The sequence below is a fragment of the Dromiciops gliroides genome, chromosome 1 (genome assembly GCF_019393635.1).
Source record: "Dromiciops gliroides isolate mDroGli1 chromosome 1, mDroGli1.pri, whole genome shotgun sequence".
NCBI lineage: Eukaryota > Metazoa > Chordata > Mammalia > Microbiotheria > Microbiotheriidae > Dromiciops > Dromiciops gliroides.
Genome location: NC_057861.1, coordinates 598,118,509 through 598,144,623, shown reverse-complemented (window position 1 = coordinate 598,144,623; position 26,115 = coordinate 598,118,509). Strand labels below are relative to the sequence as shown.

Sequence of the window (26,115 nt, the reverse complement as noted above, 5' to 3'; positions counted from 1 at the left end):
TTTTCTCCTCTTCTGTCCTGTGTAATGTTCCCCTATTAAACTGCTGTCTGACACTAAGTCTGTGGAGTGTAAATAGTCTTTGCCTTAATTGCCTTGGGTTATGATGAGAACAAGATGTCCTTTGGGAGGTTTGCTCTGGGCGTTGCCCCTCCCATATGTTCTCTGGACCAAGTTTTTTTCTTGATAGCTGTTCAATTCTCGTTTGAGCAGGATATCAGGTGAGTAATTTAGTCCTGGGCTCTTTCTTCTTTCTCTAAACCCCCTCTTAAGAAAGCCTGTCCACTCCCATAGCTTCAACTCTCACCTATATCTCTAATCCTAATCCTTCTTCCATATTTCCAGCTGCTTGCTAGATGTTTCCAGCTATATAATAAACAGCAGAATAATGCTAGGTACTGACTGTATGATTTCATTGGAATAAGAAATTCCCAGATGAAGAACCTTCCTCTATCAATGCAGGTTGGCTTTCTCTGCAGCTGATAGTCTTAGAAAAGTACCTCACACACTGAAAGTTTAAATGGTTTGCCTAGGGTAATATCATAGTCAATATGTATGTCAGAGACCCGACTTGAACCATGTCTTCCTTGCTTAGGGGACCAGCTCTTTATCCACTATGCCACAGTGCTCTCAGTTAAGTTAGTAATTCCTCAGATTTAGCATACACTACAGCAACTTCAGCATGTTTCCTGCTCTGTTATTACAATAGCCCGTATTTATGTAGTAAGGTTTACAATTCATTTAACCTCACAACAACGGTGGGAGGGAGCTGATCCACACACAACTACACCTATTTTGCAGCTAAGGAAAACTCGGGTTCTGAGATGTTAACTGTCTGAGGTGGGATTCAAATCCAAATTTCTTAACTCTGTGTAACCCTTGACTTGAAGGGCAAGTTATACTGGAATCTTGCTTCATTGGTAGAGATTGATCACTAAGTGCGCCATGCCTTCATGAGGGCCAGGGGAGCTGGCAAGAGTGGGAGAAAAGAGAGATAATGCTTCTGGCTTCTAACTTCTGGCTTCCAGCTTTGAGAGAGATTTTCCAATTGATTCCAACTTCCTTTCAGGTCACTCAAGGGGGTAGAAAGACTCTGGGAAGAAGCCGACATGAGGGGAGCTGGCAGGCAGTTTCTCTCATGTCCCTATCCCCAGCTTGCTACACTAGAAGCTTCAAGAAATTGCCCCTTTGAGTGAAATCTAAGTCTCGCTCTCGCTCTCTGTCTCTGTCTCTCTGTCTCTCTGTCCTTGTCTCTGTCTGTCTGTCTGTCTCTGTATCTCTCTGTCTCTCTGTCTGTCTCTGTCTTTGTGTCTGTATCTCTGTCTCTGTCTCTGCCTCTCTCTCTGCCTCTCTGTCTTTCTATGTCTCTGTCTCCGTCTCTCAGTTAAGTTTAGACATTTCACTCCCAATAGGAGAAATTTGAAGAAATCAAATTGCATTGTCTGGTAAATATTCTCATATGTACACTTTCTCTGATTTCTGTTTTGCTATCAGCTTGCATAGATGAGTTTATTTTCTGTCTGTTCATTGTGTCATTTGGCATTGAGGAATTGACTATGTCTTCAAATGCCATTTGGTGGGAAGGGAGTCAAGTCTTGGATATAGGATATATAGCTTGGGACATTCTTTTCCCCATTAAGAAATAGCAATCGCCTCTCCTGCTGCTTGAGGAGCCGGCCGCCACCATGAATGACACTGTAACCATCAGAACCAGGAAGTTCATGACAAACAGACTTCTTCAGCATAAACAGATGGTTATAGATGTCCTTCATCCTGGAAAGACCACAGTGCCCAAGACTGAAATTCAAGAAAAACTGGCCAAGATGTACAAGACACAACTCCAGATGCCATTTTTGTCTTTGGATTCAGAACCCATTTTGGTGGTGGCAAAACAAGAGGCTTTGGCATGATTTATGATTCCCTTGATTATGCAAAGAAAAATGAACCAAAGCACAGACTTGCAAGGCATGGTCTGTATGAGAAGAAAAAGACGTCAAGAAAGCAGCAAAAGGAACGCAAGAACAGAATGAAGAAAGTCAGGGGTACTGCAAAGGCAAATGTTGGTGCTGGCAAAAAGAAGGAATAAAAGGCACTATGGAGGATGTTTATCCATGAAGATGATTTTTCATCAGAGCATAAATAAACTATGTAAAAACTTTAAAAAAAGAAAGAAAGAAAGAAATAGCAATCGGGGGCAGCTAGGTGGCACAGTGGATAAAGTACCAGCCCTGGATTCAGGAGGACCTGAGTTCAAATCCAGCCTCAGACACTTGACACTTACTAGCTGTGTGACCCTGGGCAAGTCACTTAACCCTAATTACCCCGCCAAAAAAAATTGGGGTAGTGAGGGGGCAGGCTGGAATTTGAACCAAGCTCCTCTCAACCTCCAAATCCAGTTCTTTCCACTGAACCACAATGCCTGCCCCTCTTGCTTGATGCTTATTGAAGTCATAGGTTTCCCCTACAGATATGGAAGAAAACTGTTTAGCCATTAATTCCCCCCCAGAAAAATCACTTGGTAACTGTTGGAGAGCTGCTTGTACAGCATTTATGTGCCAATTTGGAGTTCACCAGGACAAGTAAAGAGGAGAAGAAACATCAGACCTCAATGATGAAGTGTTCTTTTTTCAGTTTGATTTTTCTCCTGACCTCAGGTAACTCTCACAACCTCAATGGAGGAGCCACGAAAATGGAGAAAGGAGAAACACACTTATTTCTTTTTTTTTCTTTTAAGAAAATGTATTATAGATGTCTTGTTTTTTAATTAAAATTTTATTTCATTTTTTCCTGCTACATGTAAACAAAAAAATTTAATGTTCATTTTTTAAAATTTAACATTAATTTTTAAACATTTTTTATTTAAAGTTTTCTTCTTTTTCTTTTTGTGAGGCAATTGGGGTTAAGTGACTTGCCCAGAGTCACACAGCTAGTAAGTGTGTAAAGTGTCTGAGGTCAGATTTGAACTCAGGTCCTCCTGAATCCAGGGCCGGTGCTCTATCCACTGCGCCACCTAGGTGCCCCTAATGTTCAGTTTTAACAATTTTGAGTCCCAAATTCTCTCTCTCCCTTAATCTTCTCTCCATCCTTTCTTTTCTTTCCATCCTTAAGAAGGAAAATAATTTTATATAGATTATACATGTGTATTCATACAAAACATTTCCATATTAGCCATTTTGCAAAAAAATCCCAGACCCCCCCAAAAAGAATAATTTTTTAAAAATTTTAAAAATATGCTTTAAGCTGCATTTGTATACCATCAGTTCTTTCTCATAAATCCTTTGGAATTGTCATTGCTGAGAACAGTTAAGTCATTTACAGTTGATCATCATACAGTATTGCTGTTACTGTATACTGGTTCTGCTCATTTCATTCAGCATCAGCTCATGTAAGTCTTCCCAGGTTTTTCTGAAATCATCCTGTTCATCATTTCTTTCTTTTTTTTTAATATACATATTTTATCATTTTCCAGTTACATTTAGAGATAGTTTTCAACATTTGGTTTTTTGTTTTGTTTTTCTTTTGTTTGTTTTATTATTTTTTTTTTTTTGCAGGGCAGTGAGGTAAGCTAGTAAGTGTCAAGTATCTGAGGCCAGATTTGAACTCAGGTCCTTCTGAATCCAGGGCTGGTGTTTTATCCACTGCATCACCTAGCTGCCCCTCAACATTTGTTTTTATAAGATTTCTAGTTTCAAATTTTTCTCCCTCCCTCCACTCCCTCCCCCTTCCCCAAGACAGCAAGTAATCTGATATAGGTTATATATGTACAATCACATTAAACATTTCTGCATTAGTCATGTTATGCGAGAAGAATCAGAGCAAAAAGGAGACACCTCAAAAAAGAAAAACAACAACACAACAACAACAAAAAAAAAACCAATAGAAGTAGTATGGTTCGGTCTGCATCTAGATTCCACAGTTTTTTGTTTTTTTTTCTGGATTTGGAAAGCATTTTACATCATGAGTCCTTTGGAACTATCTTGGACCATTGTGCTGCTGAGAAGAATCAAGTCTATCACAGTTGATCAACACATAATGTTGTTGATACTTTGTACAATGTTCTCCTGGTTCTGCTCATCTCACTCATCATCAATTCATGCAAATACTTCCAGGTTTCTCTGAAATCTGCCTGCTCAATCATTTCTTACAGCACAATAGTATTCCATTATATTCATATACCACAACTTGTTCAGCCATTCCTCAATTGATGGGCAAACCCTCAATTTCCAATTCCTTGCCACCACAAAAAGCCTGCTCATCATTTTTTAAAGCACAATAGTATTCCATCACAATCATTTACCATAACTTGTTCAGCTATTCCCCAATTATTGGGCATCCCCTCAATTTCCAGTTCTTTGACACAATTTCTAATTCTCTTAACCACAAAAATAGCTGCTATCAATATTTTTTTTTAGTGAGGCAATTGGGGTTAAGTGACTTGCCCAGGGTCACACAGCTAGTAAGTGTTAAGTGTCTGAGGCCAGATTTGAACTCAGGTACTCCTGACTCCAGGGCCGGTGCTCTATCCACTACGCCACCTAGCTGCCCCTGCTATCAATATTTTTGTACAGCTCTACCAACAGTGCATTAGTGTCCCAGTTTCCCACACCTGCTCCAACATTTGTCTTTTTTTGTCATATTAGCTAACCTGATATATATATATATATATATATATATATATATATATATATATATATATATATATATATATATATATATATCAGGTTAGCTAATATATATATTATATATATATATAAGAGTTGTTTTAATTTACATTTCTCTAATCAATAGTGATTCAGAATATTTTTATATGACTATAGATAGCTTTTATTTCTTCATCTGAAAACTGCCTGTTTATATCCTTTGACCATTTATCAATTGGGGAATGATTTGTATTCTTGTAAATTTGACTCATTTCTCTATATAATCTGAGAAATGAGGCCTTTATCAGAGATATTTACTAGAAAAGTGTTTTCCCAGTTCTCTGCTTCCCTTTTTGTTTGTTTGTTTGTTTTGGTGGGGTTTTTTTGGTTTTGGTGAGGCAATGAGGGTTAAGTGACTTGCCCAGGGTCACACAGCTAGTAAGTGTCAAGTGTTTGAGGCTGGATTTGAACTCAGGTCCTCCTGAATCCAGGGCCAGTGCTTTATCCACTGTGCCACCTAGCTGCCCCTTCTGCTTCCCCTTTAATCTTAGCTGAATTAGTTTTATTCGTGCAAAACTTTTAAATTTAATTTTATCAAAATTATCTATTTTATATCCTGAAATGCTCTCATTCTCTTCTTTGGTCATAAATTCATACCTTAGCCACTGATCTTACAGGTAAAATATTTCATGCTCCCCTAATTTACTTATGATATCACCCTTTACATCTAAATTAGGTACACATTTTGACCTTATCTCAGTACATAGTGTGAGATGTTGGTCTATATCTAGTCTCTGCAAATCTGCTTTCCAGTTTTCCCAACAATTTTTGTCAAATAATGATTCCTTTTCTTAATATTTTGGATATTTGGGTTTGTCAAACACTAGATTATCAAGGTCATTTATAGTTGTGTATGATGTAACTAATCTATGCCACTGATCTACCACTCTATTTCTTAGCTAGTACTAGATTATCTTGATGATTAACACTTTGTAATATAATTTGAGATAAGGCACCTAAAGACACCTTCCCTCACATTTTTTGATTGATTTCCTTGATATTCTTGACCTTTTGTTCTTCCAGGTGAATTCTGTTATCATTTTTTCTAGCTCTATAAAATAATTCTAGGTGATTTAGTTAATTGATTTAGGTAGAATTGTCATTTTTATTATATCAGCTCAATCTACCCATGAGCAATTCATATTACTCTAATTGCTTAGATTGTATTTTATTTGTGTGAAAAGTGTTTTGTAATCGTGCTCATATAGTTCCTGGGTTTGTCTTGGCAGGTAGACTCCCAAGTATTTTATATTGTTTACACTTATTTTATTTTATTTTTTGGTGAGGCAATTGGGGTTAAGTGACTTGCCCAGGGTCACACAGCTAGTAAGTGTCAAGTGTCTAAGGCTGGATTTGAACTCAGGTCCTCCTGAATCCAGGCCAGTGCTCTATCCACTGCACCACCTAGCTGCCCCATTTATACTTATTTTAAATGGAATTTCTCTTTCTATCTCTCCATGCTGAACTTTGTTGGTAATATATAGAAATGTTGATGATTTATGTGGGTTTATTTTATATACTGTTTCTCTGCTGAAGTTGTTAACTATTTCAACTAGTTTTTTTGTTTGTTTGTTTTTGGTGAGGCAATTAAGGTTAAGTGACTTGCCCAGGGTCACACAGCCAGTAAGTGTCAATCATCTGAGGTCGGATTTGAACTCATGTACTCCTGACTCTAGGACCGGTGCTCTATCCACTGTGCCACCTAGCTGCCCTAAAGAACATTCTTTTGGGGGGGGGGTTGTTTTGTTTTGTTTTTTGTGGGGCAATGGGGGTTAAGTGACTTGTCCAGAGTCACACAGCTAATAAGTGTCAAGTGTCTGAGGCCGGATTTGAACTCAGGTCCTCCCGAATCCAGGGCCAGTGCTTTATCCACTGTGCCACCTAGCTGCCCCCTAAATAATTTATATTAGTATTGGAATTAATTGTTCTTTAAATGTTTGGTAGAATTCATTTGTGAATCCATCTGGTCTTGGGCTTATTTTTTTCCTTAGGGAGCTCATTTATGGCTTATTCAATTTTTTCTAAAATAAAGTTATATAAGTAGTTTATTTTTTTTTCCTCAATCTGGGCAATTTATATTTTTGTAAACATTCATCCATTTCACTTAGATCATCAGATTTGTTGGTATATAATTGGGCAAAGTAGCTCCTGATTGGGGTAGCTAGTTGGCACAGTGGATAGAGCACCGGCCCTGCAGTCAAGAGGACCTGAGTTCAAATCCGGCCTCAGACATTTGACACTTATTAGCTGTGTGACCCTGGGCAAGTCACTTAACCCCAATTGCCTCACCAAAAAAAGAAAAAAGTAGCTCCTGATAATCACTTTAATTTCATTTTCATTCATGGTGAATTCAATCTTTTCATTTTTGATACTGGTGATTTGGTTTTCTTCTTTTTTAAATCAAATTAATTAATGGTTTATCTATTTTATTGGTATTTTCATAAAACTAGATCCTAGGGGTTTTTTTTAATTAGTTCACTAATTTCTTACTTTCAATTTTATTAATCTCTCCTTTGATTTTCAGGATTTCCAATTTGGTGTTTAATTAGAGATTTTTAATTTATTCTTTTTCTAGCTTTGTTTGATTGCATTCCCAATTCATCAATATGTTCTTTTTCTATCTTACTGGTATAAGTGTTCCCCTTAGTGCTGCTTTGGCTGCATCCCATAAATTTTGGTATATTGTCTCATTGTTGTCATTCTCTTTAATAAAATTATTGATTGATTTTATGATTTGTTCTTTGATCCACTCATTCTTTAGAATTAGATTATTTAATTTCCCATTAATTTTAAATTTATATTTCCATAGCCTTTTATTGAATAGAATTTTTATTGCATTATGGTCTGAAAAGGATGCATTTAATATTTTCATTTTCTGCATTTAGTTGTGAGGTTTTTATGTTCTAATACGTGGTCATTTTTGTGAAGGTGCTATATATCACTAAGAAAAAAGTATACCATTTTATATTTCCATTTAATTTTCTCTAGAGGTCTGTCTAATACCTAATTTTCTAAGATTCTATTTATCTCCTTAACTTCTTGTTTATTTTATGATCAGATTTATCTAGTTCTAAGAGGGTAAGATTGAGGTCCCCCACTAGTATAGTTTTACTATTTATTTCTTCCTGTAACTCATTGAAACTTTTTATTTAGGAATTTGGATGCTATGCCATTTGATACATATGTGTTTAGTATTAATATTATTTCATTTTCTATGGTACCTTTTAGCAAAATGTACTTTCCCTGCTTATCTCTTTTAATTAGGCCTATTCTTGCTTTTGCTTCATCTGATATCATGATTGCTACCCCTGCTTTTCTTGCCTCGTCCGCTCTAGCCCCCTATTTTTATTCCATGTGTCTGTTTCAAATGTGTTTCTTGTAAACATTAAATTGTTGGATTCTGATTTTCAATACATTCTGCTATATGCTTCCATCTTGTGGTTGAGTTCATCTCATTCACATTCAAGTTATGAGTATTAATTGTGTATTTCCTTTTATCCTATTTTCTCCTGTTTGTCCTTCTCTCTCTCTCTCAAAAGTCTCTCCCTCCTCAAAGGTCTGTTTTGCTTCTGACCACTACTTTCCTTTCTGCCTTTCCTTCTCTCATCCCTTTCCCTCCTACTTCTCTGTAGTATAAGATGGATTTTTATAACTGACTGTGTTATTCTCACTTTGAGCCAATTCCAATGAGAGTAAAGTTAAAACATTGTCTGCTATCCACTCCCCATCTTCTCCTTTATTTTAAAAGATCTTCTTTTCATGCCTCTTTTAAATGAGATATTTTTCCATTTTTCTAACTGTCCTAATAATGAAAAAAATCTTGAGTCAAAATTATTATCTTCCCATATTGGAATGTAAAATTTTTAACCTTATTGATTATGTAATGATTTCTCCTTCATGTTTACCTTTTTATGCTTCTCTTGAGTCTTGCTTTTGAAACTCAAATTTCTATTCAGTTCTTAATCAGAAATTTAAGCTTTTCATCAGAAATGCTTAAAAGTCTTTTATTTCATTGAATGTCCATTTTTCTGCTGGAGGATTATACTCAGTCTTACTGGATAGATTATTCTTGGTTGTAGTCCCAGCCCCTTTGCTTCCCACATTATCATATTCCAAATCCTCCAGTGCTTTAATGTGAAAGAAGCTAAATCCTGTGTGATCCTCACCGTGGCTCGATAATATTTTATTTCTGACTGCTTGAAATATTTTCTCCCTTCCCTGAGAGCTCTGAAATTTGACTACAATATTCCTGGGAATTTTCATTCTGGGATCTCTTTCAAGAGGTGATCAATGACTTTTTTCAATTTCTTTTTTACCCTCTGGTTCTAGGATATATGTGCAGTTTTTCTTGATGATTTCTTGAAATAGAACATCTAGGGGTTTTTTTTTTAAATCATGGCTTTCAAGTAATCCAATAATTCTCATATTATCTCTCCTCAATCTATTTTCCAGGTCAGTTATTTTTCCAATGAAATATTTCACACTTTCTTCTATTTTTTCATTCTTTTGATTTTTAAAATTGTTTCTCAGTGTCTCATGGAGTGATTAGCTTTCACTTGCCCACTTCTAATTTTTAATTGTTTTCTTCAGTGAACTTTTGTACCTCTTTTTCTATTTTGTCAATTCTGCTTTTTTAAAGTATTCTCTTCAGTGGATATTTGTGCCTCCTTTCCCAAGCTATTAACTTTCTTTTCATAATTTTCTTGCACCATTCTCATTTCTTTTCCCAATTTTTCCTCTACTTGTCTTATTTATTAAAGATTTTGAGATCTTCCAGGAATTCTTGTTAGGTTTGTATCCAATTCATATTTTTCATAGAGGCTTTGCTTATACCATCTTTGACATCATTGTCTTTTTCTGGGTTTGTGTCTTGATCTTCCCTGTCACTATTGTACTTTGTTATAGTCAGGTTCTTTTGTTGTTGTTGTTGTTGCTTGCTCATTTTCCAGCTTATTTCTTGACTTTTAACTTTATGTTAAAGTTGGTTTCTGCTCCCACGGTGGAAGGAGAACTGTCTAAAGATTCAGGTCTTTCTTGCTTTGTTTTCTGAAGGGGGGAAGGAAGGAAGGAAGGAAGGAAGGAAGGAAGGAAGGAAGGAAGGAAGGAAGGAAGGAAGGAAGGAAGGAAGGAAGGAAGGAAAAGCAGCCTGATGGTGAATGTTTTCTTTCTATCCCTAAAAGAAGACGTGCTCTGGATGAGGGGGCAAATAAAGGATAGGCAAGGATTTTCTTGTGGTACAAAGGTAGTCTAGGGCTGGAGAGACCTACACAAAATTATTTTTTTTCCCAAAACTTCCTGACTGCTTCCAACTGGCTTAACATGAAAAGTTTTTCAGAGCTCATGGCCCCAGGGCATTGGAAAGTTATACCAATGCTTTCTTATAAACTTGGCATGTGGACCAAGGCATCTACCTAACACAGACAGCCTTGTAAGTAGCTACTGGTGATTTATATCTATCTCCAAGAGTCATCTATTGTTATTTATTTTGGCTATGTTCTGTCACTGACTTTCACATAAAGAAGAGTATGTTGGGGCCACTAGGTGGCACAGTGGATAAAACACCAGCCCTGGATTCAGGAGGACCTGAGTTCAAATCTGGCCTCAGACACTTGACACTTACTAGCTGTGTGGCCCTGGGCAAGTCACTTAACCCTCATTGTCCAGCCAAAAAGAAGAAGAAGAAGAAGAAGAAGAGTATGTCCCAGTAGGCATGATCTTCATCAATCAGTCAATCAGTCAATCAGTCAATAAAAATTTCTTAAGCACTAACTATATACCAGGACTGTTGGTAAGCACTGGGGAAACAAAGAAAGGTAAAAGACAGTCCCTGTTCCCAAGGATCTCACAGGCTACTGGGGGAGACAACATGAAAACAGCTTTGTATAAACAAACTATATACCAGATAAATTGGGAATGATCAAGAGAGGGAAGGTGTTAGAATTCATTAGGGATGCTGAAGGGTTTTCTGTAGAAAGTTGGATTTTAGCTGAGACTTGAAGGAAGCCAAGGAAAGCAGGAAGCAAAGGTAAGGAAAGTATTCTAAGCATGGGGGACTGCCAGTGGAAATGCAAGGAGTCAGGAGATTGATTGTCTGGTTTGAGAAACAGCAAGGAGGACAGAGGCACTGGATTGTAGAATATTTAGGGAGAGAGCATAAGGTATAAGATTGAAAATGTCTAAGAGTGTTCTAGGGCAGGTAGATGATACAACTTGATTGAAGAGGCAGCTGGTGCTGAGTAGGAACAGTAGAGTCAGGAAGACCTGAGTTCAAATTCAGCCTAAGACACTTACTATTAGGCAAATCACTTAACCTCTATCTGCCTCAGTTTCCTCAATTCTAAAATGCAGATAATTATAGCACCTATCTCCCAGGGTTGTTGTGAAAATCAATGATATAGTATTTATTTTTTTAAAAGGGCTAAGCATCATGCTGATACAGAGTAGAAGCAATTACAAATGCATGTTTCCTTCCCCCCTTCCCAATGAAACAGGGGAAAGATCACTGGATTTGTAGTCCCTTCTAGCTGAGAATCTTTCATTAACGACCATTTTACCTTGGGTGAATCAGTTAACCTCTCCGAAATTCAGTTTTCTCATCTATAAAAAGGGAATAATAATATTTGCACTCTGTACCTCAGGGTTGTGAGAATCAAACAAGATAATGCATGTAAAACAATACCTAAATATGAGCTTTTGTCAGACATAACAGCTTTGTTATTTTGCTTAAATGTTTTTATTTGATTATAAGGGAAGATTCCCTTGGTAGGGGAGTCAGGGTTTGAAGGAGAATATCTATAAATTATTGTGAGGCTTTGTTAAAACTGTCTTTTAAAAAAAAATAAATGCACAGATGAATAAATTAATGCATGTAAACTATTATTGATGTTGTCAGGTGATCAGCACCTTGAGTGAGTAGATTTGAATTTTAAATGGCTTTTGTTGGTTTTATTATTGACACAATTTACAATGCTAGTTGTTTTCCAAATATTGAACAATTTTTACATTCCTGGTATAAACTGAATATATCACAAAGATTATTTTAATATGTTGCTTTTACTAAATTATTTAAAGTTTTCTCAACATCATTAATGATTTTGGCCAATAATTCTTTTCCCTGATTTATCCTTCCCTGATTTGGATATCGGGACCATGTTAGTTGAAAAAGAGTTAGGTACAGTGCCATAAATTCTCATTTTTTAAAACTGCTTATAGTAGGCAGCTAAGTGGCACAGTAGATAAAGCACTAGCCCTGGATTCAGAAGGACCTGGGTTCAAATCCAGCCTCAGACACTTGACACTTACTAGCTGTGTGACCCTGGGCAAGTCACTTAACCCTCATTGCTATGGATGACAGCACTCATTTTTTAATCCATTTGGTCCTGGTGGAATTTTCCCTTTATGGTGGTTTATTTACCAAGTGATTTCTACTTCTGACATTGGATACTTTAGGTTTTCTATTTCCTGCTTAATCAATTTAAGTATTTTATGGTTTTTAAATTTCTTTTTTTTTATTTTAGTGAGGCAATTGGGGTTAAGTGACTTGCCCAGGGTCACACAGCTAGTAAATGTCTGAGACCAGATTTGAACTCCTGACTCCAGGGCCGGTGCTCTATCCACTGCACCACCTAGCTGCCCCAGTATTTTATGTTTTTATAGATCTTCAACTATTTCATTTAAGTTTTAACTTTTGATAGCATATAACTGTGCATGAAACTACCAGGATGAAACAATCTATTGGCAATCATTGGTAGGCTGCTTAAATTACCAATGTCATACATTCTGGGAAGGTATGGTAGGGGGCAAAAAGTAGCCCAACTGATGGAACTGAAGAAATGGAAGCTACTTCTGGATGGCACTTCACTGTCATTTATAAAGGGTTTCCTTCCAGTGAAACTATGACATTGCCTCCCAATTTCTCTCCAAATGTTGAAAGATCCTTAGTATGGCCCAAGCCATTTCCTTCCACATGTGTTTAATACTTCTAAGTTTCTTTTCAATGACATCTTTAGAACTACTATATCAAAAATATTTTCTCATTAATAAAATATACTGATTATGAAATTTTGTGGTTGCAGGCTAATTTCCCCCCTTTTTTGTTTGTTTTTGTTTTTCATAATCTCTTGTGTAGAAGATTTCCTTACTTTCATGTCATTAAAAACTTTGATTACTTCATCACTCCCAGTTTTATTCTGGAAGCCATGGTTGCTGGGATGGTAAAGGCTGTGGTGGATCCTCACTCAGTGGCACTAGGGAGAAGAGGAGGAAAGGAAGAGAGAAAAAGAGAGGAGGAGAAAGGAGAAGAGGAGGAGGAGAAAGAGAGGGAGGAGGAGCAGTGGGAGCAGGAAGAGCCTATTGAATTATCAAAAATGTTTTCTCATTAATAAAATATACTGGTAATGAAATTTTGAGGTTGCAGGCCAATTTCCCCTTTCTTTCTTTTTTGATTGTTTTTGTTTTTGTTGGGCAATGAGGGTTAAGTGACTTGCCCAGGGTCACACAGCTATTAAGTGTCAAGAATCTGAGGCTGAATTTGAACTGAGGTCCGCCTGAATCCAGGGCCAGTGATTTATCCACTGTGTCACGTAGCTATTTATCACATTTCAATGTAATACTGCAACTTCTACATTGATGTTTTTATTATATGTTATTTTCCCCCTAAGGACTTGCAAATACTATCACTGAAATTTTGGAATTTGAAGATAATGTTTCTGGGTAAAATGAAGTTGGAATCCTTCTGTGGGGGCATTCTGTTCTTTCTTAAATTAAGCCAAAATTCGACTCATAACTTCTACCCATTAATGATCATTCTGTCTTCTGTAGTAACATAGAATATCTCTTCTATTTAATAGTCCTTTTTATATTTGAAGAGAGCTATCATATCTCCTCTTTTGCCATCTATACACACTCAGTTCCCTCGATTATCCTTTGTATGTATGGGCATACACACATATACATATATGTTATATATGCGTGCATACACATACATACATGCATGTATGCGTGCATATATATATACATACATACATACATACAAATGTATTTACATGCTATCTAGACCCTCTCACCATCCTGAAAGCCCTTCTCTGGATTTACTTGGTCTGATAATATTCCTCCTAACATTTGGCTTCTGGAATTGATTATAATATTTAAAATTATAGCTAAGATTTATATAGCTTTATGATTTTCAAAGTACTTTTACATATATTATGCTATTTGACTCTCACAACAATCCTGTGAGGTGGATACTATTATCTGCATTTTAGAAAAGGGGAAACCTGAGGTTGAGAGAGGCTAAGTGACTTGTTCAGGGTTATACAAATAGTGTCTGAGGCAGGATTTGAATTCAAATCATGAACCCCAAGTCCAGCACTTTATCCTCCTCACCACATTGTTATTGTCATTTCAGACTCTTTGTGACCCCATTTGGGGATTTCTTAGCAGAGATACTAGAGTGGTTTACCATTTCCTTTTCCAGCTCATTTTACAGATGAGGAAACTGAGGCAAACAGGGTTCAGCAACTTGCCCAGAGTCATGCAGCTATTAAGTGTCTGAGGCTAGACTTGAACTCAGGAATATGGGTATTCCTTGACATGAGGCCCAGCACTCTATGCACTATGGTACCACCTATCTTCTCCTGACTAGGACAGAATGTAATCATTTCTGCCTCAGTTCATCTCTGTCTCTATATCTACCCTCTCACCTTTCCTTTAAGACTCCAGAGAAAATCATTTCTTTTCCTCATGTCTTTTTTTGGCAGGGCAATGAGGGTTAAGTGACTAGCCCAGGGTCACACAGCTAGTAAGTGTCAAGTATCTGGGGCTGGATTTCAACTCAGGTCTTCCTGAATCCTGGGCTGGTGCTTTATCCACTGCTCCACCTAGCTCCTCCCCACCCCCATCCCTCATGTCTTTAAAAACATGTTTTCAGACACTGGCTCTCTTGCAATTCTCTCACAAGGCATTCCATCTCCCTGTTCTGTAGATTTTTACTGGCTGCCCATCGCGTCTAGAGGGCCCTACACCTTCCTATCCACTTCTGGCTTCTCTAGATTTCCTTCAAGTCTCAGTGAAAATTCCACTTTCTACAGGAAGCCTTTCCAGATCCTACTTAATGTTAGTGCTTTCCCTCTAAGATCATTACCACTTTATCCTGGATAGATCTTGTTCGTACATAGCAGTTTGCATGTTGTCTCCTTCCCCCCTCTCCCCATTAGATTGTAAACTCCTTCCTCAGCAGGGACTATCTTTGCATTCCCTAGTGTCCAACACATTGCTTAGCATAGTGACTGATACATAATTCTTGCTTAATTTGTGTGTTGACTAAACACCGATACCTCTTTAGAACACCCCAGGAAGAGGCATCCACTTTATGCTTGCACAACTCCCTATTCAGAGAATGAGTTAGTTGAGTGATTTGGCTTTAAGCCCAAAAATTGTGTTGAGGAAGGAATGGGAGAAGACATTGGAAAGGTATACTGGGGCTAGATTCAGGGGAGGTTGCGGGGCTGGGGAGAGGCAAGGCAGACCTTGAAAATCAGGCTAAAGAGTTTGGATTTTATTTCATAATCGGGGAAGCCACTGGAGATTTTTGTACAGGAGTAATATAAGGGAGGTGATAAAAGAGTATGACTGTACAAAGAGAACATTTCCATCTTTTAGGAATGATTCAAGATGGTGCTGGCTGATTGAATCAGAAGCACAATTTCACAAGCTTCCAGATTCCTGGGCATAGTCCTCTGTGCCTCCAGGAAGGGTGTGAGGGGAGGGGAGAGGAAGAAGTTTGGATAAATATTTTATGGGCTATGAAGCTTTGGACTATTGGTTTATTTATATTGCAAGAATGGTTATGGTGGAAGGATATGTCTCTTTGCCAACTAGATCTTTTTCAATGTCTTTTTTTTTTTTGGCAGAGCAATGAGGGTTAAGTGACTTGCCCAGGGTCACAAAACTAGTAAGTGTCAAGTATCTGAGGCCACATTTGAACTCAGGTCCTCCTGAATCCAGTGCTGGTGCTTTATCCACTGTGCTACCTAGCTGCCCCCTCAATGTCTTTTTAACTCCCAGTCATTCTGTCTCTTCACATTCAGAAAAAGCACCAGTCTCTAGTTACTGGTCAGAAAGTGCTGAATGTGGAATCAAAAGGCCTGGGTGTGAATCCTTGTTCTCTTCTTTATAGCCTGTAGGATCTTGGACAAATCACTTTCCCTGGGAGAGTTCAAGTTTCCTCATCCTTAAAATTCAGAAATTGGACAAGATAACTTGCAGGGTCTCTAAATCCAACGATTGTATGTAAGTTTTTATGGTTAAAAAACACTTTACATTATTTAATTTGATAATGCAGGGTCACATTTATTAAACCGCTTTATAGGCTTTTTCCTTACAACAAGCAGAATAGGACAAACATCGTTATATTTGAATAGCACCTGGAAACCCCACCCCACACCCCCCTCCTCCAGCTTTCCCCAGCAGAGGGCTATCTAGGTTGAAGGTATTCGGTTAGACTACATTCCCCTTAAGCCGTAGCTCAGGGGCCTTCACCAATGTGTTTTCTTTTAATAGTCAGGCAGTTAGGGGGCAACTAGATGGCACAGTGGATAAAGCACGGGCCCTGGATTCAGGAGGACCCGAGTTCGAATGTGGTCTCAGACACTTGACACTTACTAGCAGTATGACCTTGGGCAAGTCACTTAACCCTCTTTGCCCCTGCCCCTCCCCGACAAAAGAATACCTGTGCCCTGGACACAGGGGTAGAAGGATAGCACACGGGGGCACATGGTGGCAGAGACACATATGTGGAAGCTCAGCTCAAATGCTGATGTAAGACTTTTCCCATCCCTTCAGCTGTTCCTGCTTCTCTCTCTCAACCCGATTAACTTGCCTTTAGTTTGCATATAGTTATATGCATCCATACGTGTCATTACCGCCCCCCCCCCCGCCCCGCCAAATAATACAAGCTACTTGAAGGCAGAAACTATTTCACTTGTGCCTTCATATCCCTAGCACAGCAGTTGGCACATAGTAGGTGCTTAATAAATACTAATCGACGAGGAAGGAAACAAGCATTTATTAAAGCCAACATTATAAGCCAAGCCCCGTACTAAGCTCTTTACAAATAATTATCTTTTTTGATTCTCACAACAACCCGGGAGAGATGAGTACTAATTGTTATCTTCGTTTTACAGTTTTAATCTTCCACAGGAAAAAAAAATATTTAAAAACAAAAAACCTTGTACGAGGAGGGGGGGGGGGCGGGGAAGCATTCCTTTTCTTATTCCCTCAGAGGAATGAAGCCTCTTCTCTGCCTGGGGCCAAATTTTTTAGAATGAAGAACAGAGGGCTCCGAGCCAGCTAATGCCTTGAGGATTAGTTTTTTCTTTGGATTCCTCTTCCTAGTCTGGGAGACTGGATTATTCCGTCGGAGGAGACCTCACCTGGTTTAAGGGTAAACATTCCATATACCTCCCAAATTGTGCTCTCTGAAGGCTAAACTGTAAGGCAGGCAATGATTTTTTGCGCAATAACTGTAGAACAACTTTGGAATTCCGGGCTCCCTAGTTTTCAAAACTGAAATCTTTAACATTCTTTCTAAAAGATGAGTGGGTGGTGAAATGAGCTAGACCCTAAAGGCAAAGATATTGTCACTGACGTCTGCCTAACCCGACCCCTAACCTCTATACTGTTGTTGTTCTCAAAGCGGACCTGACGTCGGGAGGTGATGTCAGACGTGCACTGAATTAGATTTAAATGAGGGAGGGCTGTGCAAGATCACCAGCCTCACTCTCTCCTCCAGAGCCATCTGGGTCCAGAGACAAGATGTAGAGCAGGATCACTGGAGATGGCTCTGGATACAGCAGAGACCCTAGATCTCAGTTTGCTTTGAGGCAACGCCCATTCAGTGATTTAGGCAAGGTAAGAAATGAGGCAAAGAATAGCCTCTCTTACTTAGCAAAATAATAATAATAATAATAACAACAACAAACAGATAAATAAATAATGGGGGGGGACCCTCGGACTTTCTGATGAAAATAGAAACAGTTGCTATTTACACTCAATCTGAGCCATCAAGAGGCCAAAGAACACCCAAAGGAGGCTTGGGCTGGGACCTATGGTTGGCCAATCCATGAGAGCCAGAGTTATTTGGGTTTAAGGCGTGATCCTTACAAAAAAAAAAAAATCTAGCCCGTAAACCACAAGAGATCTTGTGAGGTTTCAGTAATCATTTCTATTCCTTGGGGCAGAGGACCTGCAGCTAAGGGTATGATTCCTTATGTGGACAGAGGAAGAGGATGGAGGGAGAGAAGAAGAAAGGAAAGGAGGGGAGGGAAAGAGAGGAGAAGAGAGAAAAGAAAAGAAGAGAAGAGAAAAGAAAAGAAAAAAAGAGGAAAAGAGGAGAGAGGAGAGGAAAGGAGAAGAAAAGAAGGAAGGAGCTGCATTGCCCAACCGGAGCTGGCCAGTTGGGTCTCCACTGGGACAGCTATTACTCACAGGATGTTGACTGTTGTTCTTGAAGAAGACTATGACATTGGGAAGGTGATGTCAGGAGTTGCAGTGAATTGGATTTTAGTGAAGCAGGGCCGTGCAAAGTCACCAGCCTCACTCTCCCGGAGCCATCTGGGTCTAGTGGCAAGATGTAGATCAGGACGACTGGAGATGGCCCTGGATGCAACGGGAGACCTTGGCCTTTTTAAGTTGAAGTTTTTCCCAGGTCTCAGTTTGTCTGAGGTAACGCTCACTCAGTGATGAAGGCTGGGTAAGAAAAGAAAAAACTTTATAAATGCTTGTTGACTTAACTTTATAATTGGAAGGCATCGTTAAAATGTCAGCTTTTATTATTCCAGGCCTTTATTATAATCAAAACCATGTTGATTAAAAAAATAGACTAGACACCTGGAAGGTGAACTCTAAATCTATAACCCCAAGTATGGGAAGAAAGAGAAAGAAGTTATATGAGTTGGCTTTATGTTTGTTTGACTTCCTTCCTAAAAGAATAATAGTGTTGAGGGGGAAGGCTGAGATTATACTGTATTTCCATTCTTGATGGGCAGCTGGGTGGAACAGTGGATAGAGCACTGGCCTGAAGTCAGGGAAGGCTCATCTTCCTGAGTTCAAATCTGGACTCAGATACTTACTAGCTGTGTCACCCTGAGTGAGTCACTTACCCCCTTATTTACTACCTTACACCTTCCTATTTACTAGTACCTTATTTTGTACCTCTCTCATGAACTAATCATGTATTATGATATGCACACACTGGGTAATGAATTAATATTTGTTGATTTAAATTTGCATGAATAAGTCACTGAATTCTCAAACCCTAAGAGAACAGAACCACTACCAGTGAATAGTCTCCCCCTTTCCTCCAAATTTACTATCCCAGAGGCAAGAATGCAGAGAGATCTCTACCCCTGCTCTGCCTTTCTTGAATGCCTAGGTAGGCTGGGCCAGATTCAGTTCTTTATAACTTGGAGCCTAGCTTCTTAAACTGTGAGTTGCAATCCTATATGGGGTAGTGTAACTGCAACAGCAAGAGGTTATGTATACCTGTTTTATATATCTATATACCTGGGGTCACGTAAAAATTTCTCAGGGAAAAAGTTTAAGAAGCCCTGACTTAAAGGCATTGTGCCTGGTATACCATGACTTGGGCTCAGGTGTGCCAAACCCATGAGGAACTGGGGGGGTAAGGAAAACTGAAAAGACTTTTTAAATGAAAAAAAAAATTAGAGGATGATAAAGAATCAGATTTAGAACTAGAAGAAACCCTATTTAGTTCAATCCCCTCAATTTATACATGAAGAAACAGGACTAACGATGATAAGTTACTTGCTCAGGAACCCATAGCTTTTAGTGGTTTGGTATTTTGCTTTTCATGAAAAAAGTAACCATGAGACCAGAAAAATTAGATTACCTGGAAAGCTTCTGGAAGTGGGAAAAGGTTCCATGTACCCACAAACAAGGGATATATATATATATATATATATATACACACACACACATACATATATATATATATATATATACACACACACACATACATATATATATATCCCTTGACGAATGTGGTATAGATAGATAGATATAGATATAGATATATATACATACCACATTCGTCAGAGAACCACATTCCCACAAACAAGGCACTGTAATAGATTCAGATGAATAGTCATAGTAAAGGCTTATAAGGTCTAGTGGGAAAAGCACTGGCCTAGAATTCGGGAATCCCCCATTTGCATCTTGGCTCTGCTATAGGGACAGCTAAGTGGCACAGAGTTTAGAGCACTGGAGTCAGGAGGACCTGAGTTCCTGGGCAAGTCACTTAACCCATTGCCTTAAAACATCCAAGGGCATCTCCACTTGTCCGGATCTACATCCTGCTACTGGACCCAGATGGCTTTGGAGGACAGAGTGAGACTGGTGACTGCACAGCCCTCCCTCACTTCAATTCACTGAAAGTCATGACATCACCTCCTGATGTTGTGGTCCTCTTTGAGAACAAAGGACAAACAACAGCAATTACTACTCACTACCACCTCCCAGTGTCATTTTGAGCAAGGTGCTAAAGGCCTTTGGGGCCTCAGTTTCCACTGTAAAATGAGACCATTTGCTACTGCTCAGGCAAAGTGATTTAAGAATAGTTTTTGCATTTTCAATTTTAAATGTAAAGCCCCTCTAGCCAGTTCTCTTCTCCACTATACCCCCCCATCCCCAATTTTAATTTTAAAGTGTTAAAAATGGCTTCAGTTTAGGCCATACAAAACCAGGTGGGCTTTGGCCCTCCAGCCTTTGTTTGTGGGCTCCTGTATTAGATGATCCAGAAAGTGTTTCCAGTTCAAAGAGGCTACGGCTAATTGCATTTATTGTACAATTGAGACCCTTACCAGAAGGAGGAAAGTAAATTATAAACTCCTTGAAGGCAGGGGCCGATTTTCATTTTATATTTGTATCCTTGGAGCCTAAGGCAATACCGTGGGCATAGCAGATTTAAATGCTTGTTGGATTGGAGGTTAAAAAGAGTGAGGAACCAGAAATGTCTTCGAATAGGGAAGTTAAAATCACTATCTAAAACCAGATGATTGCATGGTTGTTGTTGTCATTCGGTCTTCAAGACCCCATTTGGGGTTTTCTTGACAAACTTGTCTCACTGGTTTGCCCTTTCCTTCTCCAGCTCATTTTACACATGCGGAAGCTGAGGCAGTTGACTTGCCCAGAGTCACACAGCTAGTGTCAGAGGCCGGATTGGAACTCGGGTCTTCCTGGTGGTACAGTGGATAGAGCGCTGGGCCTGGAGTCAGAACAACAACAAACAGCCCCTTCTTGCTTCACCTGACCTTCATAGACCGTGAAGGCAAGGAGCTGTTTTAAATGCCTTCGTCTGCTTCATTTTCAAACGCCAGAAGTCTTGTACCGCTAGAGGGCTGCGGTTCTCCTCAACCGCAGCAAGGTAAGAGAGCGTCCTGCCTTTCAGTACGGGGAGCTAGATCTAGGGAGGATTCAGAAGGTACTTCTCGAGCCAAGGGCTCCGATGAGATACGGTCTGTCACCAGGAGGTCAGGAGCAAGAATAACCGTAGGGACCCTAAAGGACAGCGCTGCCCCTTGCCCGAGGGAACCCCGAGACAGTGGCCAAAGAAAGGACTTAAGTAGGCGGCGCCTCCGCCGGAGTCCCAAGCGCCATTGGCACCAGCTGGGAGGGCTGTGACTGCGCGCAGTTCGGCTGTGGGGCTTCAGAGGGAGCTATGGAGCTGTCCTTAGTCGGACTGAGACCTGAGGGCGGTGTCGAGAACTGGGAGGCCAGCCCGGGGAGGAGGGACCGGAGGAGGAGACTGGACCCGGCTCACAAGAGGCTTTGCCCGGGCGGCTGGGGATGCCCAGGTGCGTCTCGGAGCGCAGCGCAGCCCGTACACGCACACCTTCCTACTGCCAGGTAGCTCTGACTCTGTCCCCGACTGGATCTCACTTCAGCAAAGCACCAAGGTGAGTTCGAGGCCCTGAGGGAATAGCCCCTAGAAGTGGCTATGCCCATAGGTGTCCCTGCGCCACTGGTTTCTGGAAAGCTGAGCCGAATACTGGGGACTCCGGGGAGGTCTCTGGCTGTCCTAGGTTCTGCTGCTTCGACAGCTTGCTTTCCCTTGCTCTGCTCCACAGCTTTCTTAATCGAGAGATAAAGTTGACCTCCCTCAGAGTCAGTCTGAGCTTCCCTCTCAAGTCATCTGCATTCCCCAAACACACCTGCTTCTAGTCTGGAGCAAGGGCAAAACCAGGACCAAGTCTAGAATCTGGACCAAGCCTCCCCTGCCCGCTACGCAGGGTTGGCTTATAAGCAAAGTATCACCGTAGCCTCGACTTAGTAGGTGCGTAGAGGTAGAAAAGTGCCGAACACTTCTGAAGCAGGGAAGAGCCCAGAGTCTCCCGGCTCAGCTCTCTCTAGAACCACATTCCAACAGTGAGAGGCCCCCGGGGCTGCTACACTCGCTTGCGATCTGAGTTCTGAAGCAAAGAATCCTGAAAAACAGACCATTGAAGCTATGGTTGGCCCCTGGCTCTTTGCAAATGGGCCAGCCTTTTTCTGCGCTTTAGTTAATTTCATCTTTGTACTGGTACATCTTATTTTCTGTAGAATAACGCAGTTGTTGGAGAGAAGAGAGGGAAAGGGCCGTTAAGGTTTTGTCTGTCCACATCAAAAAAGGTTCAAAAAGATTGCTAAATTGTAGGTGACCACTTGTAAGGCCCTGGCCAAGGTGGGAGAGAATGAAATCAAAGATCCAGATAGAGAGATTTAGGTTCGACTAAAAATACCTCTTCTGCCATCAGAGGGAAAGAGAGAGAAGGTGCTGATGAAATTTCCAGGAAGGCTCTTGTCTGGTGGCCTCAGATCCTATTGAAGTAGAGGCTGGATTATCCCTTCAAGTATGGGAAGTGAGTCAAGTCCTGACATGGAGGGGAAAAAGAAACGTTTGGAATTGGTATTGATGATAGATAAGGGCAGAATAGAATAACCCTGAGGTTATGTACCACAAATTTACAGGGAATGAAATCAAATCTATATCATGAGTTTCTTTTTTTTCTTAACAGTATTTTTTTTCAAGTTGCATGTAAAGATAGCTTTCAACATTCATTTTTCTAAGATTTCAAGTTCCAAAAGTTTTCTCCCTGCCTCTTTCACTCCCTTCCCTCCCCCTCCCCTAGACAGGAAGCAATCTGATATAGGTTATATATGTACAATCGTGTTAAACATATTTCCACATTAGTCATGTTGTGAAAGAAGAATCAGAACAAAAAGGGAAAACCACAAGAAAAAGACCAAAAAGAAAAAAAGTGAAAATGATAACCATCTGCATTCAGTTCCTTCTCTATATTGGAGAGCATTTTCCATCATGAATCTTTTGAAATTGTCTTGGATCATTGCTGAAAAGAGCTAAGATGAGTTTCTTTGGTGGTGCTCACCAGCTGGAAAGCCAGAGAGGAGAAATTAAGAAATCATATGGTGGAAGTTTCCTTGCTATGAAAATTTGCCAGTTAGGTGTTGGGAGGGATGGCAAGGGATCCTAGTAAAGGACAAAAGTAGCAGAGAGAGGCAGAAGCTAGGTGGTGCAGTGGATAGAGCACCGGCCCTGGAGTCAAGAGGAGCTGAGTTCAAATCCAGCCTCAGACACTTAACATTTACTAGCTGTGTGACCCTGGGCAAGTCACTTAACCCCAATTGCCTCACCAAAAAAAAAAAAAAAAGTAGCAGAGAGAGAGGTCCAGCCTGGGTAGGAAAGCTAGTGAAACCAGAATAGGGAAGATGTGAAAAGAACACCAGCTATGGAGTCAGCCAATCAGGGTTAGAATCTTAGCTTAGCTCTTTATGACCTATGTAATATTAGCTTAATTCTTCTTTCTGGGCCTCAGTTTCCTCTTTTGTACAAGTGAGATCAAACCTCTGAGGTCCCTTCCATTTCATATAGATTGCGATGATCCATCTGGAGATCAGCCTCATTGAAAGTTAATGACTTGGGGCAGCTAGGTGGCACAGTGGATAGAGCACTGACCCTAGAGTCAGGAGGACCTGAGTTCAAATCCAGCCTCAGACACTTGACACTAGCTGTGTGACCCTGGGCACTTAACCCTCACTGCCTTGCAAAAAAAGAAAAAGAAAGTTAATGACTGTTGTGGGAGTAATTCATTGTCATGGGGGGAGAGGGTTGGGGAAATTTCTGGTACTTATGTTATCATAGTTATTTAGTTAGTTATCTAAGAAGTATCATCCCCAAAGAAAATTCCTCTCAATGAAAGAAATTGTGAGCATTGACAGAATCAGAAATAGTGGCAGCAGATAGATTATTGAAATCTAACCTCCAAAATTATAGACTTGACAGATATATTTTCTTGTGATCACATAATTTATTGCATGCAGGAAAAATGACATGCTACCTCCTTGAGGCTTTGGTCTCAATGTGTGTTGTGGGACTTAGGCCCCTTCCACAGGGCTGTTCTCAGGGTATCACACTGACAGATCTACTTTCTTTTTCTTTCTTTCTTTCTTTCTTTCCTTCTTTCTTTCTTTCTTTCTTTCTTTCTTTCTTTCTTTCTTTCTTTCTTTCTTTCTTTCTTTCTTTCTTTCTTTTTTTTTTTTTTTGGTGAGGCAATTGGGGTTAAGTGACTTGCCCAGGCTCACATGTTAAGTGTCTGAGGCCAGATTTGTACTCAGGTCCTCCTGAATCCAGGGCTGGTGCTCTATCCACTGTGCCACCTAGCTGCCCCCTAGATCTACTTTCTTAACAAATCTGAGGAAACCAGATTTATTTTTCACCATCCTTGCAAAGCACTCAATAGCAAAAAGCCCCTATCTCTCCTTAGGCTAGGAGAGGGAATGTTCTTGGTGAAAATTTCCCAAAAGTTATCAAAATTAGACATTTCTGAATATATCTCATTAGTAAAAATAAATAAATAGATAAATAAATACAATATGTGAAACTTTAAAACTAAATTTCATCTTTCATTCCAGTAGTCCATAAGGATTTTTGCAAGTTGAACCTTTTTTTTTTTGGTGGGGTAATGAGGGTTAAATGACTTGCCCAGGGTCACACAGCTAGTAAGTGTCAAGTGTCTGAGATCAGATTTGAACTTAGGTCCTCCTGAATTCAGGGCTGGTGCTTTATCCACTGGGCCACCTAACTGCCCCAGATTGAGCCTTTTTAAAAAAAAAAAAAAGTTCCTCAAGAAGTATAGAAATGGCTCTTCTGTGATGGAGAATGAAAGGTCAGAATAAGGAGGTAGAGCTCCTGGTACCTGTGTGGTGAGCTCCAGCTAGTTGGCATTCAAGATGTCACTGATCCTTTACTTCCAAACACCAAATGACTTGTTTCCCTTTCCCTGGTCTTTAGACTAAAAATCCATTGTTTCTATGCTACCATACTGATTCAAACCCTTACCCTTGCTGATGAGCTTCATGTAGGTGGCTTTGGGGTCTAAGAGAGAGGAAATACTAGAGCAGAAAAAAAGAAAAAAAGAAGTCTGAAATCCAGTCTCCTGGCCCCAAAGAGCTTGTTGTTCAGTGGTTTTTAAGCCATTTGACTCTTCTTGACCGCATTTGGAGTTTTCTTGGCAAATATGTTAGAGTGGTTTGCCATTTCCTAGAGATCATGGTCATAGATTTAGCATTCGAATTGATCTCATATCTCATCTAGTCTAACCCCCTTATTTTGCAGATGAGAGAATTGAAGTCCAGAGAGATTGTAACTCACCCAAGATCCCACAGCTAGTCAATGGTAGAAAGGGCATTTGCTCTCTTGACTCCAAATCCAGTGCCTTTTCCACTACTAAATGGCTAACCCATTTTGTTGCTCATATCTGTGCACATAGCTATGTTGTTACCCAAGGGTTGACTCTTCAAATAATTATGGATCATTCTAGACCTTTCCCTTTCACTTCCTCCTCCTTTTGACCCTTGTTTGAGTGTCAGTGCTAATGAGGTAGGGGTGGGAATGGGCAGCACCTAACAATAACTTCGAGTCTGAAGATCTAGGTTCAAATCTCAGCTTCAGGGGCAGCTAGGTGGCACAGTGGATAGAGCACCAGCCCTGGATTCAGGAGGACCTGAGTTCAAATCCGGCCTCAGACACTTAACACTTACTAGCTGTGTGACCCTGGGCAAGTCACTTAACCCCAATTGCCTCACCAAAAAAAAAAAAATCTCAGCTTCAACTCACTCTATAAACCTTTATTAATTACCTCTTGTATGCCAGGCAAGTCTGTGGACTTGTCCTGTTTTTGCCCTTAAGGACCTTACCTTCTCCTGGGGGGAAAGCAATATGTATACAGATAAGTAAATACAAAATCCATACAAAGTAAATTCGAAATAATATCCAGTAATGACAGAGGAACACTAACATCTGGGCAGGGGGTTTGGAAATCCATCATCCAGCACCTTGTACAAA

General features: G+C 39.9%; 1 protein-coding gene and 1 pseudogene across 1 annotated transcript in view; both read left to right on the top strand.

The window, feature by feature from the left end:
- Positions 1-1,660: 1,660 nt before the first annotated feature.
- On the top strand, positions 1,661-2,157 carry LOC122736483 (annotated as a pseudogene).
- A 19,399-nt stretch (positions 2,158-21,556) lies between these two features.
- The window catches only part of SCNN1G (sodium channel epithelial 1 subunit gamma), a 29,681-nt gene continuing 25,122 nt past the window's right edge, over positions 21,557-26,115 (top strand). The window contains exon 1 of the mRNA XM_043977881.1: positions 21,557-21,670. The gene's annotated coding sequence lies outside the window, so the exon portion shown is untranslated. The remainder of the gene's footprint in view (positions 21,671-26,115) is intronic.